The 21,827-nt window shown below is 38.4% G+C and overlaps 1 long non-coding RNA gene across 2 annotated transcripts in view; it reads right to left on the bottom strand.

Annotated features, from left to right (window-relative positions):
- The window catches only part of LOC131994179 (uncharacterized), a 51,912-nt gene extending 32,328 nt beyond the window's left edge, over nucleotides 1-19,584 (bottom strand). The window contains exons 1-3 of one of the 2 annotated variants that reach the window (XR_009396510.1): nucleotides 19,504-19,584; nucleotides 19,242-19,405; nucleotides 18,943-19,080 (exon numbers count right to left, since the gene is read on the bottom strand). This is a non-coding gene — a long non-coding RNA (uncharacterized LOC131994179). Of the gene's footprint in view, nucleotides 1-18,942; nucleotides 19,081-19,241 lie in introns of both variants that reach the window. The other variant, XR_009396509.1, reaches the window with a different exon arrangement.
- Nucleotides 19,585-21,827: the final 2,243 nt, after the last annotated feature.

The raw sequence follows: 21,827 nt of genomic DNA, 5'->3' as shown, positions 1-21,827 counted from the left end.
AAACCGATCTGGGATCTTGACTTCTTGACCCCTCGAGGTCGCAATTATTATCCGATATGCCTGAAATTTTGTACGATGGATCCTCTCATGACCATCAACAAACGTGTTTATTATGGTCTGAATCGGTCTATAGCCCGATACAGATCCCATATAAATCGTTCTCTCTATTTTACTTCGTGAGCCCCAATGGGCGCAATTCTTATACGAATTGGCTGAAATTTTACACAGGTCTCCAACATATAATTTAATTGTGGTCCGAACCGGACCATATCTTGATATCGTTTTAATAGCAGAGCAACTCTTTTCTTATATCCTTTTTTGCCTAAGAAGAGATGCCGGGAAAAGAACTCGACAAATGCGATCCATGGTGGAGGGTATATAAGATTCGGCCCGGCCGAAATTAGCACGCTTTTACTTGTTCAATATTCTTTGTTTGCCTAAAAAGAAATACCGCGCATAGAACTCGACAAAAACGATCCATGGTGGAGGATAAATAAATTTCGGCAAGGCTAAACTTAGCACGCTTTTACTTGTTTTTGGATATTTTGGCCTTTAACTGCCAAATTAAGATTTTCGATCCAATACTAAGACAAAAACCAGTAAGGAAATGCAAAATTCGGAAGGAGCCGACTTTATAATACCCTACACCACCTGGTGTGCGTACTACTTTTAATGAATAGAACTTATCTCCAAATCATGTCAGACTTTAAGATAGGACAAAAATTTAGAACTTTAAATAAAACACCTCAGCCATAACTGTGACTTCTGCAGCCATAAAATTCCATATTGGATGAAGATATATATGGGAACTATATTTAAATGTGACTGCGCCCATATGGGGACATTAAATAAAACACCTCATGCCAAATTTAAAGATCGAACTAAATTTGTGGCTTCTAATGATGTAGGGTATGCAAATTTTAGCCAAGACAATAGTTAAGAACTCTGTAGTACATCGCAAAAGAATTTGAACGATATAGCTGCCATATAAACCGATATGGGATCTTGACTTCTTGAGCCTCAAGAGGGCGCAATTATCATCCGATTTGGCAGAAATTTTGTACAACGGCTTCTCTCATGACTTTCAAGACACGTGTCTAATGTGGTCTGAATCGATCAATAGCTTGATACAGCTCCCATATAATCCGATCTACCGATTTTGCTTCTTGAGCCCCTACAAGGCGCAATTTTTATCCCAATGAACTGAAATATTACACAATGACTTCTACAATGATAAGCATTCAATTCATTAATGATCCAACTCGGACTATGACTTGATGTAGCTCCAATAGCATAAGAGCTGTTTTGCTTTATTCTTTGATTGCGCAAAGAACTCGCCAAATGCGATCCATGGTGGAGGGGATATAAGATTCGGCCCGGCCGAACTTAGCACGCTCTTATTTGTAATGGATTTTCTGTCGGAATATACAAACGAAGACATCTGCTAGCGTTTGTTATCCATCTCGAATGTCCTACCTGTCCAGGTTTAATATTTGCAAGATTAATTGAACAACTACCATTTGAACGTTGGGCAATTTGGTATACATATTTAACGTCCGTCGAAAGTTGATTTTTAGCATCTGTACTCATTGGAGGAATTCGTTCTAGTTTAGTTTAGATTATTTCAATGCCTTCAATATCTATCCATTGAGCTAGCGATCCACTGTTTGCCACCACACCGTAACTGCAGACGACAAATTAATTTTGAAGTGAAAGATTTTTAGATTTGAAAAATTTAATCAATTCGGCTTGTTTCGCTTTGGAGGTCTCGTCTTTCCTTTCTAAATTCACATAGCCAGTTAATGACGAATGTGGTTCACATATTACCACTAGGCATGGTTCTTTTCGGATCGTAGTGTGATATACTTCATTAGGGATCAACGATTCACCATCGTGATTAGCTCGTAAAATATCGCGTCTGCATTTTTCACGCTTTCGGCTCACTTTTTTTATACCCTCCACCATAAGATGGGGGGTATACTAATTTCGTCATTCTGATTGTAACTACTCGAAATATTCGTCTGAGACCCCACAAAGTATATATATTCTTGATCGTCGTGAAATTTTATGTCGATTTAGCCATGTCCGTCCGTCTGTCCGTCCGTCCGTCCGTCCGTCCGTCCGTCCGTCCGTCCGTCCGTCTGTCCGTCCGTCCGTCCGTCCGTCTGTCTGTCGAAAGCACGCTAACTTTCGAAGGAGTAAAGCTAGCCGCTTGAAATTTTGCACACATACTTTTTATTAGTGTAGCTCGGTTGGTATTGTAAATGGGCCATATCGGTTTATGTTTTGATATAGCTGCCATATAAACCGATCTTGGGTCTTGACTTCTTGAGCCTCTAGAGTGCGCAATTCTTATCCGATTGGGATGAAATTTTGCACAACGTGTTTTTTATGATACCCAAGAACTGTGCCAAGTATGGTTCACATCGGTCCATAACCTGATATAGCTGCCATATAAACCGATCTTGGGTCTTGAGTTCTTGAGCCTCTAGAGTGCGCAATTCTTATCCGATTGGAATGTAATTTTATACAACGTGTTTTGTTATTATATCCAACAACTGTGCCAAATATGGTTCAAATCGGTTCATAACCTGATATAGCTGCCATATAAACCGATCAGGGGTCTTGACTTCTTGAGCCTCTAGAGTGCGCAATTCTTATCCGATTGGAATGAAATTTTGCACGACGTGTTTTGTTACGATATCCAACAACTGTGCCAAGTATGGTTCAAATCGGTCCATAATCTTATATAGCTGTCATATAAACCGATCTGGTGTCTTGACTTCTTGAGCCTCTAGAGTGCGCAATTCTTATCCGATTGGAATGAATTTTGGCACGTAGTATTTTGTTATGATATCCAACAACTGTGCCAAATATGGTTCAAATCGGTTCATAACTGATATAGCTGTCATATAAACAGATCTGGGGACTTGACTTCTTGAGCTTCTAGAGTGCTCAATTTCTATCCGATTTGGCTGAAATTTCGCAAGACGTTTTTTATTGTTACTTTCAACAACTATGTGTTTTTACTTGTTTATCCATAATAATGGTTACTCCTCGCTCATCCTTAAACTGTATGTCAGCGAATAAAGCTGAAGCCACAAACAGATGCTCATCGATCGGATATCCCAAAGCGATCGCACATCATTTCAAACCATAGTGGTCTATATGGTGGAGTACACATTCTTCGCACAGTTGGTGCATGGATTTGCGAACCAAGAGGTTTATAGTTTGCAAATTCAATCACATTGGATGCACCTGAATGTAAGGATGGTAACACAGTCGATTTTTCTGTTTCGACTGCCAAATATTCGGGTATTGTAAGTCTGCGTTCGTTATGCTGATACAACATAAATTCATGGAGTCGGTCAGGAATTTTGCCACAATTATAAGGAGCTTCTTTGAGCTGGCATTTACATTTTCCGATGTAAAATATCGTTGTTGTGCTGTCAACAAATTATGAATTTGAATTATTATTTTTTGTTTGTCTCTTACAAGCTTTACTGTAATTTTTATACCCTCCATCATAAGATGGGGGGTATACTAATTTCGTTATTCTGATTGTAACTACTCGAAATATTCGTCTGAGACCCCACAAAGTATATATATTCTTGATCGTCGTGAAATTTTATGTCGATCTAGCCATGTCCGTCCGTCTGTCCGTCTGTCCGTCCGTCCGTCCGTCCGTCTGTCTGTCGAAAGCACGCTAACTTCCGAAGGAGTAAAGCTAGCCGCTTGAAATTTTGCACAAATACTTCTTATTAGTGTAGGTCGGTTGGTATTGTAAATGGGCCATATCGGTCCATGTTTTGATATAGCTGCCATATAAACCGATCTTGGGTCTTGACTTCTTGAGCCTCTAGAGTGCGCAATTCTTATCCGATTGGGATGAAGTTTTGCACGACGTGTTTTGTTATGATATCCAACAACTGTGCCAAGTATGGTTCAAATCGGTCCATAACCTGATATAGCTGCCGTATAAACCGATCTTGGGTCTTGACTTCTTAAGCCTCTAGAGTGCGCAATTCTTATCCGATTGGAATGAAATTTTGCACGACGTGTTTTGTTATGATATCCAACAACTGTGTTAAGTAGGTTCAAATCGGTCCATAACCTTATATAGCTGTCATATAAACCGATCTTGGGTCTTGACTTCTTCAGCCTCTAGAGTGCGCAGTCCTTATCCGATTGGAATGAAATTTTGCACGACGTGTTTTGTTATGATATTCAAAAACTGTGCCAAGTATGGTTCAATAGGATATCCAACAACTGTGACAAATATGGTTCAAATCGGTTCATAACCTGATATAGCTGTCATATAAACAGATCTGGGGACTTGACTTCTTGAGCTTCTAGAGGGCGCAATTCCTATCCGATTTGGCTGAAATTTCACAAGACGTTTTTTATACCCTCCACCATAGGATGGTGGGTGTACTAATTTCGTCATTCTGTTTGTAACTACTCGAAATATTCATCTGAGACCCCATAAAGTATATATATTCTTGATCGTCGCGACATTTTATGTCGAACTAGCCTTGTCCGCCCGTCCGTCTGTCTGTCGAAAGCACGCTAACTTGCCGCTTGAAATTTTGCACAAATACTTCTTATTAGTGTAGGTCGGTTGGTATTGTAAATGGGCCATATCGGTCCACGTTTTGATATAGCTACCGTATAAACCGATCTTGGGTCTTGACTTCTTGAGCCTCTGGAGTGCGCAATTCTTATCCGATTGGAATTAAATTTTGCACGACGTGTTTCGTTATGATTTCCATTAACTGTGCTAAGTATGACTCAAATCGGTCCATAACCTGATATAGCTGCCATATAAACCGATCTTGGGTCTTGGCTTCTTCAGCCTCTAGAGTGCGCAGTCCTTATCCGATTGGAATGAAATTTTGCACGACGTGTTTTGTTATGATATTCAAAAACTGTGCCAAGTATGGTTCAAATCGGTCCATAACCTTATATAGCTACCATATAAACCGATCTGGGATCTTGACTTCTTGAGCCTTTAGAGGTCGTCATTATTATCCGATTTGCCTGAAATTTTGTACGACGGATCCTCTCATGACCATCAAGATACGTGTTTATTATGGTCTGAATCGGTCTATAGCCCGATACAGCTCCCATATAAATCGATCTCTCTATTTTACTTCTTGAGCCCCCAAAGGACGCAATTCTTATTCGAATTGGCTGAAATTTTACACAGGTCTCCAACATATAATTTAATTGTGGTCCAAATCGGACCATATCTTGATATCACTCTAATAGCAGAGCAAATCTTTTCTTATATCCTTTTTTCCCAAAGAAAAGATGCCGGGAAAAAAACTCGACAAATGCGATCCATGGTGGAGGGTATATAAGATTCGGCCCGGCCGAACTTAGCACGCTTTTACTTGTTTATTAAATAATCTACCCAATTCCTTTATAATATTTTATACCCATATATTGGGTTGCCTAAAAAGTAATTGCCGATTTTTTAATAGAAGTAAATGCATTTTTAATAAAACTTAGAATGAACTTTAATCAAATATATAATTGCCATTTTGTTCGATAACCTTTTGCCATCTTCCTGGCAAATTTAGTATTCCACGCTCATAGAACTTCTGGCCTTTATCAGCAAAAACTGAACCAAGTGCGATTTTATAGCCTCATCATTGCCGAAAGTTTTACCATTTAAGGAGTTCTGCAATGATCGAAATAAATGATAGTCTGATGGTGCAAGGTCAGGGCTATATGGTGGATGCATCAAAAGTTCCCAGCCAAGCTCACTCAGTTTTTGGCGAGTGTCCAAAGATGTGTGCTGTCTAGCGTTGTCCTGGTGGAATATGACACCTTTACGATTGACCAATTCTGGTCGCTTCTCCTTGATGGCTGTATTCAATTTGTCCAATTGTTGACAGTAAACATCCGAATTAATCGTTTGGTTCCTTGGAAGCAGCTCAAAATATACCACACCCTTCCAATCCCACCAAACAGACAGCATAACCTTCTTTTGATGGATATCAGCCTTTGAAGTGGTTTGAGCTGGTTCACCATGATTGGACCATGATCGTTTTCGACTAACGTTGTTGTAAACAATCCATTTTTCATCTCCAGTTATGATTCGTTTTAAAAACGGATCGAATTCATTGCGTTTAAGGTGCATATCACAAGCGTTGATTCGGTTTGTTAAATGAATTTCTTTCAATACATGTGGTACCCATATTAAAATTGACGCCAAACAAACAAATGTAAACAAAATTTGGCGCACTTTTTTTCTAAAGCAAGCTAAAAGTAACAGCTGATAACTGACAGAAGAAAGAATGCAATTACAGAGTCACAAGCCGTTGAAAAAATTTGTCAACGCCGACTATATTACTACTATATTACCAACAATTACTTTTTGGGCAACCCAATAATATTTTATTATACCATAGGATGGGGTTGTACTTATTTCGTCATTCTCTTAATGTCCGTCCACATGTATATCGAAATCACACTTGAAATACTTCTTATTAGTGTAGTTCGGTTGTAAATAGGCCATATCGGTACATGTTTTGATATGGTTGCTAGATTAAGAGATCTTTAATCTTAATTTTTTGAGCCTCTGGGAGGCGAAATTCTAATCCGATTTGGCTAATTTCCAGCAACCGTGGTAAATATGGTTTAAATCGGTCCATAACCTAGCTGTCATGTAAACCGAACTGGGTCTTGACTTCTTCACCCTCTAGAGGGCGCAATTATTATCCGATTTTCAGAAATTTTGTAAAACAGCTTCTCCCATGACCTTCAACATACGTGTCAAATATGGTCTGAATCGGTATATAGCCTGATACAATTCCCATATAAAAAGAACCCCCTACTTTACTTCTTGAGCCCCTATAGGGTGCAATTCTTATTCAAATTGACTGGAATTTTACACAATAACTTTTACTATGGTCTCCAAAATTCAATTAAAGTTTGGTCCCAATCGGACCAAAACGTGATATAGCTCTAATAGCCTTTGTTTGTTTAAAAAAAGATACCGGTAAAGAACTCGACAAATGCGATCCATGGTGCAGGATATAGAGGATTCGGCTTGGTCGAACATAGCACGCTTTTACTTGTTTTTCAATAACCTCAATATATAATTTATTCCAAATTTTTATCAATTTGTCGCAAACGTGTGGGGTGAATGTGTCATAGGAAAGCATTTTATTTGGGTTTTTGCAACGTGCAGCCAAGAAAAATCAATGTTTCAAAAAGTTGCTGGTAGTTGAAATCGAAATATCGCCAAATTCAGTTTCTAAACCGAATGCCAATACGTTTTGCGAAGGCATATGTTCTAGATTTGAGGTTGACGTTGATGATTCTGGCTGCGTTCTCATCTCCACATTCTCTGAATTATCAGAACCAATGGTTTATCGATATTTTTAAATCTTAATTAAAATAAATGTTTTTTATTAGAACTGCACAGTTTATACAGAAATAACTACAGTTGAATCTCGATTATCCGGGCCTCTTTTAACCGCCTACCCCTGTTAATCGGCATGCTATGCTTTTGGTTTTGTACCTCTATTAACAGTGGTATACCTCTATTATCCATCCTTCTAAAAACTACATCTATTACCCACCACCATAGGATGGGGGTATACTAATCTAGTCATTTCGTTTGTAACATATTCGTCTAAGACCTCATAAAATATATATATTCTTGATAGTCTCGATATTCTGAGACGACAAAGTCTCATGTCCGTCCGTCTGTCGAAATCATGATAGAGGTCGAACGCGTGGGCCAATGGGGATTGCAAATGGGTCATATCGGTTCAGATTTAGATATAGCTCCCATATTACCCGATGCATGTAGTGTTCCGGTCTCCCGATTTGACTTCTTGAGCCCCTGGAAGTCGCTGATTTTATAGGCCAATGAGGATTGGAAATGGGTCATATCGCTTCAGATTTAGATATAGCTCCCATATAAAACGATGCATGTAGTGTTCCGGTCTCCCGATTTGACTTCTTGAGCCCCTGGAAGTCGCTGATTTTATACGAATCGGCTAAAATTTTGCATGTAGTGTTCTCCTGTTACTACCAATAACTGTGCCAAGTGCCGTCTAAATCGGTCTTTAGATAAAATATATAGATAAAATATAATCCAATCTCCCGATTTGACATTCTCCGATCTCGCTGTTTGACTTCCAGTGCCCTGGAAGCCGCAATTTTTGTCCGATTTGGCTGAAATTTTGCATGTGGTGTTATTTTATGACTCCAACAACGGTGCCAAGTACCGTTCAAATCGGTCTACATCCTGATAAAGCTTCCATTAAAACTAATCTCTCACATTGACTTCTTGAGCCCCTGGAAGCCGCAATTTTTGTCCGATTTGGCTGAAATTTTGCATGTGGTGTTCTTTTATGACTCCAACAACTGTGCCAAGTACCGTCCAAATCGGTCTTTAACCTGATAAAGCTTCCATTAAAAATAATCTCTCAATTTGACTTCTTGAGCCCCTGGAAGCCGCAATTTTTGTCCGATTTGGCTGAAATTTTGCATGTGGTGTTTTTTATGACTCCAACAACTGTGCCAAGTACCATTCAAATCGGTCTACATCCTGATAAAGCTTTCATTTAAATTTATCTCCCGATTTGACTTCTTGAGCCCTTGGAAGCCAAAATTTTTGTTCGATTTGGTTAAAATTTTGCACATTATGTTATTTTATGACTCCAACAACTGTGCCAAGTACCGTCCAAATCGGTCAATAACCTGATAAAGATTCCATTAAAACTGATCTCCCAATTTGATTTCTTGAACCCCTCGAACCCCTTTTTGTCCGATTTGGCTGAAATTTTGCATGTAGTGTTGTGTTATGACTTATAACAACTGCGCAAGTACGCTCCACATCGGTCATAAACCTGATATCGCTGCAATACAAACCGATCTCTCGATTTGACTTCTTGAGCCCCTGGAAGCCGCTGATTTTATCCGATTTGGCTAAAATTTTGAACGTAGTATTCTTTTATGACTCCAACAACTGTGCCAAGTTCCGTCCAAATCGGTCTATAACCTAATAAAGTTTCCATTAAAATTGATCTCCCAATTTGACTTCTTGAGCCGCTGGAAGCCTCAATTTTTGTCCGATTTGGCTAAAATGTTGCACATAATGTTCTTTTATAGCTTTCAACAACTGTGCATGATCAGTATATAACCTGATAAAGCTCCCATGTAAACCGGCCTCTCGATCATTCTTTTTCGGTTCGTAGAAGCTTTAATTGTTACTGTTTTGACAGATGTTTGGTATGTATTGGGTTGCCCAAAAAGTAATTGCGGATTTTTCATATAGTCAGCGTTGACAAATTTTTTCACAGCTTGTGACTCTGTAATTGCATTCTTTCTTCAGTCAGTTATCAGCTGTTACTTTTAGCTTGCTTTAGAAAAAAAGTGTAAAAAAAGTATATTTGATTAAAGTTCATTCTAAGTTTTATTAAAAATGCATTTATGGTACTTTCTTTTCAAAAATCCGCAATTACTTTTTGGGCAACCCAATAGAATAAAATTATGCCCTACAACTTTATTTATTTTTTATAAATTTTTAGCAGGATCCATGGTGGTACGTTCCCAAAATTCGGCCCGGCCGAATTGATCAGGTTTTTACATGTTTTATTATACTTTCCACCATATGATGGGGGGTATACTTATTTCGTCATTTCGATTGTAACACCTCGAAATATGTGTCTAAGATCCCATAAAGTATGCATATTCTGGATCGTCACTTTTAGTCGATCTAGCCATGTCCGTCCGTCTGTCGAAATCACGCTAACTTTCGAAGGAGCAAAGCTAAGCACTTCCAATTTCTCACAAATATATCTTACTAGCTGACCCGGGCTTGCTACGCTGCGCCTTCTTTTACTTTATATGGAACAAAAGTCTCATTGGAATATTTATTTTAGACAATTAAAGTTCTTTTAGTGAAATACCATGCTACGAAAATAGAATATCGCTTGACTAACAGTTTAACAATATAAGCGCCTTTATCTTAATCCCATTTGATCTTTAATGGTCTACGAATTTAAGTTTGGATGTAAGGTGTACTCCATTCTTAAAATACTTCATTTCAGCCCGATATTCTCATGATGTCTGATTTAGTGGTGTTTTAGGGGGAGAGATGGTCCCCCAGATACTTGGCCCTGAAAAAATATCAGCATCGTGTTCTTCTCTCAAATATTGTTTGTAGGGTATTTTGGGTATCAATTCTTGCGAAAATTGGTATCAATTCTTGCTCTACCCCTCAATACCTCTCATTTAAGCTCCACAGTGACATGGTCGGTAAATATGCCCGATTTAGGGGTGTTTTGGGATTGGGGTGGTCCCTTAAACACTAAGACCGGAATCGTACTCTATTCTCATATATCTATATATCATTTATTTGAACCCCATATTGCCATTGCCCTCAAAATTGGATATCAAATTCGTTTTCTAATCTCATTTAAACTCCTTATTGAAAAAGTCAGAAAATATGTCCGGTTTGGGGTATTGGCCATAAATACTATGAATATTTAGTTCCACTCTCTATAAGACTCAAATTGTCTTGGTGAGCAAATACGTCCTATTTGGGGGTTGTTATGGTTGTTGGACGTCCCCTAGACAGTTGGCCCTAATGTTGATATCAGATACGGTCTACTCCCACATATCTTTAATGAGCTCCATATTTCCATAGTCGACAAACATGACCGGCTTGGGGGGTGTTTTGGGGGATGGGCGGCCTTGAAAATATATATCGGATTCGTGTTCTACTTTAAAAACCCTCTTATTTGAGCCTCATATTGCAATTGTCAGAAAATACTTACTATTTGGGTGGTGTTGGGGGGGTGGGGTGGCCCCATAGACACTTTTCCCGAATATTGATATCAAATTCGTGCTTTACTCTCAAAGACCTTTCATTTGAGCCCATTATTGCTATGGTCGTAAATTTGTCCCCTTTGGGGGATGTTTTTGGTGAGAGGCGGCACCCCAAACACTTGGTCCCATAGTTGGATATCAGATTCGTATTCTACATTCAAATACCTTTTATTTAAGCCCCATATTCCCATATTACTAGCAAATACCTTTCATTTGAGTCCCATATTGCCATGGTCGGTAAATATGTCCGATTTAGGGGTGTTTTGGGGCTTGCGGTGGTCCCCCTAGCACGTGGTCCGACAATTGGATATCAGATACGTTTTCTTATTTACAATACCTTTCTTTTGAGCCCCATATTGTCGTGATTGGTCTAAATACATGTTTGGTAGGTTTTAGGGTGGGGCAGCCCCCCAGGTACCCCATCCGAAATTTGGATACTTTTATTTTTAGGGTACTATATGAGAGCACACAAAATTTCGCTTAATTCGCACCACCCATCTCCGAGATCTGGCGTTTCTGAAAACTAGGGTAAGGGGGAGGGTACGACAAATGCGATCCATGGTGGATCGCATTTTGATTGTCTTGACATTCTAAACCGATTTAGCAATTTCCGCCGTCCGTCCGTCAGTCTGTCTGTCAAAACACGCAACTTTCGATGGATTTAAGCTAGGTGCTTGACATTTTGAACAAATACTTCTTATTGGAGCAGGTTGTAATTGGGCCAAATTGTCCATGTTTTGGTACCGCTGTCATCAGAGACAACAACCTTTTTTGAAATTACAAAATTTCATATCGTATATACAGGGTGGCTGATGAATATTGCTACAATGATGAATATTGCTACATTTTTTTTTTCGGTGTATGGAATACATTTTTCTTTTATTCATGTTAAAATAAATTATTAAATTAATTATTAAATTATTATTAATTAAATTAATTAATTAATTAATTAAATTAATTATTAAATTATTATTATTAAATAGAAAAAAAGTTATTACATTTTTTTTGGTAGCGGCTTTCATCAGCCACCCTGTATAACAAGTAAAAAGGCGTTAAGTTCGGCCGGGCCGAACTTTGGATACCCACCACCTCGGGTATATATGTAAACCACCTTCCATCAAAATCCGGTGGAAATTGCATACCTTATGTCCCATAGCAGTTATATCGAAATATGTTCCGATTTGGACTAAATAGTGAAAAGTACAAGTCATTGTTCAATTGTGTTAACAAAATATTGGTCTTTTTAGTAGCTATATCTAAAAATAAACCGATCTGAACCATATACGACACAGATGTCGAAAAGCATAACATAAGTCACTGTGTCAAATTTCAGTGAAATCGGACTATAAATGCGCCTTTTTGGGGCCAAGACTTTAAATCGAGAGATCGGTCTACATTGCAGCTATATCCAAATCTGCACCGATTTTAGTTAAGTTGCAGAAAAATGTCGAAGAGTCTAACACATCGCACTGTCCCAAATATCAGCGAAATCGGACAATAAATGCGCTTTTTATGGCCCCAAAACCTAAAACCGAGAGATCAGACTATATAGCAGCTATATCAAAATTTCGGCGACATCGGGCAAAAAATGCGCCTTTCATAGGCCCACAACTTTAAATCGAGAGTTCGGTCTATATTTCAGCTATATCCAAATCTGGACCGATCTGGGCCAAATTTACGAAGGATGTCGAAGGGCCTAATACAACTCACTGTCCCAAATTTCAGCAAAATCGGATAATAAATGTGGCTTTTATGGGTCTAAGACCCTAAATCGGACGATCAGTCTATATGGCAGCTATATCCAAATCTGGACTGATCTGGTCCAAATTGACGAAGGATGTTGAAAGGCCTAACTCAACTCACTGTCGCAAATTTCAGCAAAATCGGAAAATAAATGTGGCTTTTATGGGCCTAAGACCCTAAATCTGAGGATCGGTCTATATGGCAGCTATATACAAATCTGGTCCAATCTGGGCCAAATTGACGAAGGATGTCGAAGGGCCTAACACAACTCATTGTCGCAAATTCCAGCAAAATCGGATAATGAATGTGGCTTTTATGGGCCTAAGACCCTAAATCGGCGGATCGGTCTATTTGGCAGCTATATCCAAATCTGGACCGATCTGAGCCAAATAAGCGATGGATGTCGAAGGGCATAACACAACTCACTGTCGCAAATTTTAGCAAAATCGGATAATAAATGTGGCTTTTATGGGCCTAAGACCCTAAATCTGAGGATCGGTCTATATGGCAGCTATATCCAAATCTGGACCGATCTGAGCCAAATTGACAAAGGATGTCAAAGGGCCTAACACAACTCACTGTCGCAAATTTTTAGCAAAATCGGACAATAAATGTAACTTTTATGGGCCTAAGACCCTAAATCGGAGGATCCGTCTATATGGCAGCTATACCCAAATCTGGGCCGATCTGAGCCAAATTGACGAAGGATGTCGAAGGGCACAACTCACTGTCGCAAATTTTAGCAAAATCGGATAATAAATGTGGCTTTTATGGGCCTAAGAACCTAAATCGGCCGATCGGTCTACATGGGGGCTATATCAAGATATAGTCCGATATAGCCCATCTTTGAACTTAACCTGCTTATGGACAAAAAAAGAACCTGTGCAAAATGTCAGCTCAATATCTCTATTTTTAAAGACTGTAGCGTGATTTCAACAGACAGAAGGACAGGCGGACGGACATGTCTAGATCGTATTAGATTTTTACGCTGATCAAGAATATATATACTTTATAGGGTCGGAAATGGATATTTCGATGTGTTGCAAACGGAATGACAAAATGAATCTACGACCATCCTTCGGTGGTGGGTATAAAAATCAATTTGTGTTTGTTTGTATGTTTGTGTGTTCCTTATAGACTCAGAAACGGCTAAACCGATTTTCTTGAAATTTGCACAGATGTTGCATAATGACCCCGTGGTGAAAATAGAGTACTACTTTTTTTGATATTTGAAGGGGTGGTGCGATTTAAGCGAAATTTGGTGTGCTCTCATGTAGTACTCTAAAATAAAAATTTGGTATCCAAATTTCGGATGGGGTACCTAGGGGGGCTGCCCCACCCCAAAACCTACCAAACATATATTGAGACCAATCACGACAATATGGGACTCAAAAACAAGGTATTTAGGATTAGAAAACGTATCTGATATCCAATTGTCGGTCCAAGTGCTATGGGGATCACCCCAAGCCCCAAAACACTTCTAAATCGGACATATTTACCGACCATGGCAATATGGGACTCAAATGAAAGGTATTTGCGAGTAGAATACACATCTGATATCCAAATGTGGGACCATGTTACCGGGGGTCCACCCTTTTCCCAAAACATCCCCCCCAACAGGTCTTATTTACTGACCATGGGAATATGGGACTTAAATAACTGGTATTTGAATGCAGAATACGAATCTGATATCCAAATGTGGGACTAAGTGTTTGGGGGGCCGCCTCTCACCAAAAACATCCCCCAAAGGGGACAAATTTACGACCATAGCAATAATGGGCTCAAATGAAAGGTCTTTGGGAGTAAAGCACGAATTTGATATCAATATTCGGGAAAAGTGTCCATGGGGCCAAAACATCCCTAAATCGGGCATATTTACCGACCATGTCAATGTGGGGCTTAAATGAAAGGTATTAAAGGATAGAGCAAGAATTGATACCCATTTTCGGAACCAATTTTCTGCGGGTCTACCCCTTTCCCAAAATACCCCACAAACAGAAATTTTTTGGTGACCATCGCAATAGGCTCAAATAAATTTGGGAGTGGAAAACGAATTTGATATCCAAATGTAGGGCCATGTATTTAGGGCATCACCCCTTTCCCAAAACACGCCCAAAGTGAAAAAAACGCCTGATCCTGTAAACTCCTTTTAAGCCAATGGCAATATGGGATTTAAATAATTTAAGGGCCAAGTATCTGGGGGACCACCCCCGAAAACACCACTAAACTAGACATTATGAGAATATCGTGCTGAAATGAAGTATTTTAAGAATGGAGTACACCTTACATCCAAACTTAAATTCGTAGACCAATAAAGATCATGTGGGATTCAGATAAAGGCACTTATATTGTTAAACTGTTAGTCAAATTTGCATGGTATTTCACTAAAAGATCGTTAATTGTCGAAAATAAATATTCCAAGGAGACTTTTGTTCCAAATAAAGTAAAAGAAGGAGCAGCGGAGCGGGCCCGGGTCAGCTAGTGTATAATATTTTACAAAGACAAAATTTTGCTGAGGAAGAAGCCGCCTTACAATTATTTTGCTTAAGGACAAAATTGTAATGAAATTTTTTTGAAAAATTTTAATGAAAAGAGAAAATGTCAGCGTTACATTCTCAAATGACTAAATTTCAGCACGGGCCGGAACCCGACAGAATTTTTAATAAAAAAATTTATTAAAATTGTTTCTAAAGACAAATTTTAATGTATTGTTTTTAAAAACTGAATTTCTGCGCAAAGGCTTTAAAGACAATCTAAATTTTTTTAAAGCCAAAATTTCAATAACATTTTCCATAAACAATTTTTGGAGTCTTTTTATTATGCTTATTATTTTCCAAAAATTGATTTTACAGACAAATTTCAATAAATATTTGTCTAACCCATTACGCCTGATTCCGATTTTGGTGAAATTTTAGTAGACGTAGCATTTTTTTTAAATACTTTTAAAATTTAAAATTTTTTGAAAAAAAAAATATCTTTTTATTTCCCTAACCCTAACAATAAAAAAACAAGCAAAAGCGTGCTAAGTTCGGCCGGGCCGAATCTTATATACCCTCCACCATGGATCGCATTTGTCGAGTTCTTTTCTCGGCATCTCTTCTTAGGCAAAAAAGGATATAAGAAAAGAGTTGCTCTGCTATTAAAACGATATCAAGATATGGTCCGGTTCGGACGACAATTAAATTATATGTTGGAGACCTGTGTAAAATTTCAGCCAATTCGTATAAGAATTGCGCCCATTGGGGGCTCACGAAGTAAAATAGAGAGAACGATTTATATGGGATCTGTATCGGGCTACAGACCGATTCAGACCATAATAAACACGTTTGTTGATGGTCATGAGAGGATCCGTGGTACAAAATTTCAGGCATATCGGATAATAAGTGCGACCTCTAGGGGTCAAGAAGTCAAGATCCCAGATCGGTTTATATGGCAGCTATATCAGGTTATGAACCGATTTGAATCTTATTTGACACAGTTGTTGAAAGTAAAAATAAAATACGTCATGCAAAATTTCAGCCAAATCGAATTGGAATTGTTCCCTCTAGAAGCTCAAGAAGTCAAATCCCCAGATATGTTTATATGACAGCTATATCAGGTTATGGACCGATTTCAACCATACTTAGCACAGTTGTTGGATATCATAACGAAATACTTCGTGCAAAAATTCATTCAAATCGAATTAGAATTGCGCACGCTAGAGGCTCAAGAAGTCAAGACCCAAGATCGGTTTATATGGCAGCTATATCAGGTTATGGACCGATTTGAACCATACTTGGCACAGTTGTTGGATATCATAGCAAAACACGTCGTGCGAAATTTCATTCCAATCGGATAAGAATTGCGCACTCTAGAGGCTCAAGATCTCAAGACCCAAGATCGGTTTATATGGCAGCTATATCAAAACATGGACCGATATGGCCCATTTACAATACCAACTGACCTACACTAATAAGAAGTATTTGTGCAAAATTTCAAGCGGCTAGCTTTACTCCTTCGGAAGTTAGCGTGCTTTCGACAGACAGACGGACGGACGGACGGACAGACGGACGGACATGGCTAGATTGACATAAACTGTCGCGACGATCAAGAATATATATACTTTATGGGGTCCCAGACGAATATTTCGAGTAGTTACAAACAGAATGACGAAATTAGTGGCGGGTATAATAATTTTCTTAATATTTTATGTCCATTTAGAGAAGAAAGCCGGATTTTATGATTTTGGCATAAATCGCACCTGCTGTCAGAAGAAGTAGGATTATTGCCATAAATTAATTTTTTAATAAAGAAGCCGTCAAATGCAACTGCCAATTGCCAAATTTCTCCCAAAACGAATCGGGAAAAATTGTTGTAATTGGTTTTAGTCGTTCACTTCACCAAATTTCATTACGATACCTCTTTCCGAATAGCAAGAATAACAAGAAATATGTAATTATAAATTATTTGAATTACATCAGCAATGAAATGAAAAATATTAAGGACGCGGAAACACAATTCGAAACTAGATTCGAATTTCGGGTGTGCTTTGCCGAATTTTTTTAAAGAGAAAAAAACAAAAATTGTAAAATTTGAAAAAAAAATCTAAATGAAACAATCGGTTGAGCGCGGCCGGGACTTGAACCTGTGCACACGGAGCAACAGCGGGAGCGGTTGGCGTTGTCTAGCGTTCGAAGCCATCAATACAACTTCTAACAGATGCACAGAATCATGTGTATACCATGAGAGTAGTGTGATTGTGTAAACAAAAAATTTGCCTTTACACAAAAACACATGCATTGTGGAAAGTACAGCTAATAGACAGGGTTGTTCAGCGTGGTTAACGTGCTAAGTACGGTTTAAATCGGTCCTTAACCTGATATAGCTGCCATATAAACCGATCATGAATCTTGGCTTCTTGAGGCACTAGAGGGCGCAACTATTATCCGATTTGGCTGAAATTTTGCATGGGATGTTTTGTTACTATTTTCAACAACTGTCTTAAGTGGGGTTCAAAGAACCAGATATAGCTGTCATATATACCGATCTTGGGTCTTGACTTCTTCAGCCTCTACAGGGCGCAATTCTTATCTGATTTGTCCGAAATTTTGCAAGAAGTGTTTTGCTTTGGGTTCGAACAACTGTGTCAAATATGGTTTTAATTGGTGCATAACACGGCCATAAAAGCCGATCTGGGTTCTTGGCTTCTTGAGTATCTAGAGGTAGCAATTATTATCCGATTTGAAATATTGTGCAACGACTTACCTCATGAATTTCAACATGCGTGTCAATTAACGTCTGAATCGGTCTATAGCCTGATACAGCTCCCATATAAGCCGATCTCCATATTTTACTTCTTGAGCCCCTTAAGGGTGCAATTTTTATTCGAATAGGATTTAGAAATTTGACACAACGACTTCTACTGTGGTCTTTAAGATTCAATTCAATTATGGTCCGAATAGGATAACTTGTTTCAAATTCATTACTTTATCCACAAAAAAAAAAACTATTAAAACTAAACCGTTAAATAAAATAAAATAAACAAGCCCCAGGTATTAACGACTCGAAGTGAACTGTAATACAAGCTATATTGATTTGGAACTGGTCCCGAAAATGTTTCGACTAGCAAGAAGTCTGTAGAAGTGTCTCGCCTCATAACTTTAAGCACTCCATTATACCACTAGCTCAGTCGTCAGAGAAGCTCTTAAAATTTCGTTTATTATATGGGGTATAATGTATATATATTCTAATATTCTGTTCTAATAATGTAATAATGTACTCTAGATCGTCGTGAAATTTTAAGTCTATCTAGCCATGTCCGTCCGTCGGTTGGTATTGTAAATGGGCTGTATCGGTCCATATTTTGATATAGCTGCCATATAAACCGATCTTGGATCTTGAATTTTTGAGCCACTAGAGGGCGCAGTTCTAATCCGTTTTGATGAAATTTTGCACGAAATGCTTTGTTATAGTTTCCAACAACAGTGCTAAGTGTGGGTTAAATCGGTCCATAACCTTGTATATAAACCTATCTGGGGTCTTGACTTCTTGAGAGGGCGCAACTATTATCCGATGTGACTGAAATTTTGCACGACGTATTTTATTATGACATCCAACAACTGTGCCAAATATGGGTTAAATCGGCGCATAACCTAATATAGCTGCCATATTAACCCAACTGGGATTTTGACCCTCTAGAGGGCGAATTATTATCCGATTTGGCTGAAATGAACAACGGCTTTTCTTATAGCTTTCAACATACTTGTCAAATATGGTCTGAATTGGCCTATAGCCTGTTACAGCGCCCATATAAACCGATCTCCGTATTCCACTTCTTGAGCCCCTAAAGGATTAATTTCTTACTTGAATTGGCTGAAATTTCACACAATGACTTCTATTGCACTATGGTCTCCAACATTCAATTCTATTATGGTCCGAATGGGACCAGAACTGATATAGCTCCAATAGCATAGCAGTAATTTTATTTTATGCTTTGTTGGCCTGAAAAGAGATACGGAAAAAGAAATCGATAAATGCCAACCATGGTGGAGGGTATATTGGAACTTAGCACGCATTTACTTGTTTTCAGTTCATTTGACGCAGTTTTGTTAGTTTATTGTAAACAATTAGAGCATCAAATGCACATAAAATGAAATACTCACTTTAAAATATCTGGCGCAAACATAAATTTAAGAAATACATTTGAACCTCGATTATCCAGCTCGCTCGGGACCAAGTTGAGCACGGTAAATCGAAAACATAGCTGTAGCAGCTGCCTACAAAACTGTCTTGATATTCAAAGATTTGGCGAAATCATGTCCGCTGTCTGAAACCAAATGTTTTGGATGATTCAACCATGGTGGTTGAAGTTTCGGATTATCACTTGAACAATAAGCTGAATTAAGCATATGGAAGAAATATTACTATAACTTTTTCAGATATCACTGCTTATTTAACAAAAAGACTTTTTACTCCTTATTAAAGCAAATATTTTGTAAAATTTCTAGAGGCATATCTAAAAATTATATATATTTTTTTTAAACCCGTAAAGTTTGTTTGCCTACATCATAATTTTCTAAAAACAAACCAACGGAGATGTGTGTTTTTGATATTTATTAAGTTCTAATAATTCCTGTATTGAAAGAACGTTACGTCCTTTTTCATTGTAGTTGGAGACTTTTCCGAACAAAAACCTTGACCGGTTAACATTTAACTACAGACTGAATGTTATTTGATACTTAATATTAACTAAAAATAAGTAAAACCGTGCTAAGTTCGGCCGGGCCGAACCCACCACCATGAATTATGCAAAAAATGTATGGAAAATAAATTTAGTTGAAGGGCATATCTTTATTCCACATACCAAATTTCTGTGAAACCAGCAAAAATTTAAATTCTAAGAACCGAACAAGGATGATCGAGAAACCGCTTTACACTGAAGCAATATTAGGTTAAAGACAAATGTGAACGGCATTACGCGCAGTTCTTGGAAGTCATAACAAAACACCTCACGCAAAATTTCAGCCAAATCGGACACAAATTCCGGCTTGTAATGGCTCAAGAATTCAAATCGGGAGATCGGTTTATATGGGAGCTATATCAGGTTATAGATCGATTTTGACCGTACTTGGCACAGTTGTTGGAAGTTATAACAGAAAATTGCATGCAAAATTTCAGTCAAATCAGACAAAACTTGCGGCTGGTAAAGACTGAAATCGGGAGATCGGTTTATATGGGAGCTATGTCAGGTTATGAACCAATTAGGACCGTGCTTTGCACAGTTGTTGGAAGTCACAGAAAACACCACGTGCAAAATTTCAGCCATCTCGGCTTCCAGGGGTTCAAGAAGTCACATCGTGAGATCGGTTTATATGGGAGCTATATCTAAATTAGAACCATTCGCAATCCCCAACAACTGACATCAGTATTAAGTATTTATGCAAAATTTCAAGCGGCTAGCTTTACCCGTTCGACCGCTATCGTGATTTCGACAGACGGACGGACATGGTTGGATCGACCCAGAGCGTCGTGACGATCAAGAATATATGCACCTTATGGGGTCTTAGATGAATATTTCGAGGTGTTACAAAAAGAATGACTATTTTAGTATACCCCCGTTCTATGATAGTGGGTATAAAACAAGTAAAAGCGTGATAAGTTCAGCCGGGCCGAATCTTGGGAATCCACCACCATGGATTCTGCTATAAATATATACAAAATAAATTTAGTTGAAGGGCACAATTTTATTATACCCTCCACCATAAGATGGGGGGTATACTAATTTCGTCATTCTGTTTGTAACTACTCGAAATATTCATCTGAGACCCCATAAAGAATATATATTCTTGATCGTCGCGATATTTTATGTCGATCTAGCTATGTCCGTCCGTCTGTCTGTCGAAAGCACGCTAACTTCCGAAGGAGTAAAGCTAGCCGCTTGAAATTTTGCACAAATACTTCTTTTTAGTGTAGGTCGGTTGGTATGGTAAATGGGCCATATCGGTCCATGTTTTGATATAGCTGCCATATAAACCGATCTTGGGTCTTGACTTCTTGAGACTCTAGAGTGCGCAATTCTTATCCGATTGGAATGAAATTTTGCACGACGTGTTTTGTTATAATATAGAACAACTGTGCCAATTATGGTTCAAATCGATCCATAACCTGATATAGCTGTCATCTTTGGTCTTGACTTCTTGAGCCTCTAGAGTGCGCAATTCTTATCCGATTCGAATGCATTTTTGCACGAAGTGTTTTGGTATGATATCCAACAACTGTGCCAAGTGTGGTTCAAATCGGTTCATAACCTAATATAGCTGTCATATAAACAGATCTGGGGACTTGACTTCTTGAGCTTCTAGAGGGCGCAATTCCTATCCGATTTGGTTGAAAATTTTCATGAAGTATTTTATTCTTACTTTCAACAACTTTGTCAAAGAAGGTTCAAATCGGTTCATAACCTGATATAGCTGCCATGTAAACCGATCTGGGATCTTGACTTCTTGAGCCTCTAGAGGGCGCAATTATTATCCGGTTTGATTGAAATTTTGTACTACGGATCCTCTCATGACCATCAACATACGTGTTTATTATGATATGAATCGGTCTATAGCCCGATACAGCTCCCATATAAATCGATATCTCTATTTTACTTCTTGAGCCCCCAAAGGGCGCAATTCTTTTTCGAATTGGCTGAAATTTTACACAGGTCTCCAACATATAATTTAATTGTGGTGATAACCGCACCA

Source organism: Stomoxys calcitrans, chromosome 1 (assembly GCF_963082655.1).
Source record: "Stomoxys calcitrans chromosome 1, idStoCalc2.1, whole genome shotgun sequence".
Lineage (NCBI taxonomy): Eukaryota > Metazoa > Arthropoda > Insecta > Diptera > Muscidae > Stomoxys > Stomoxys calcitrans.
This window is presented reverse-complemented; position numbering and strand designations above follow the sequence as displayed.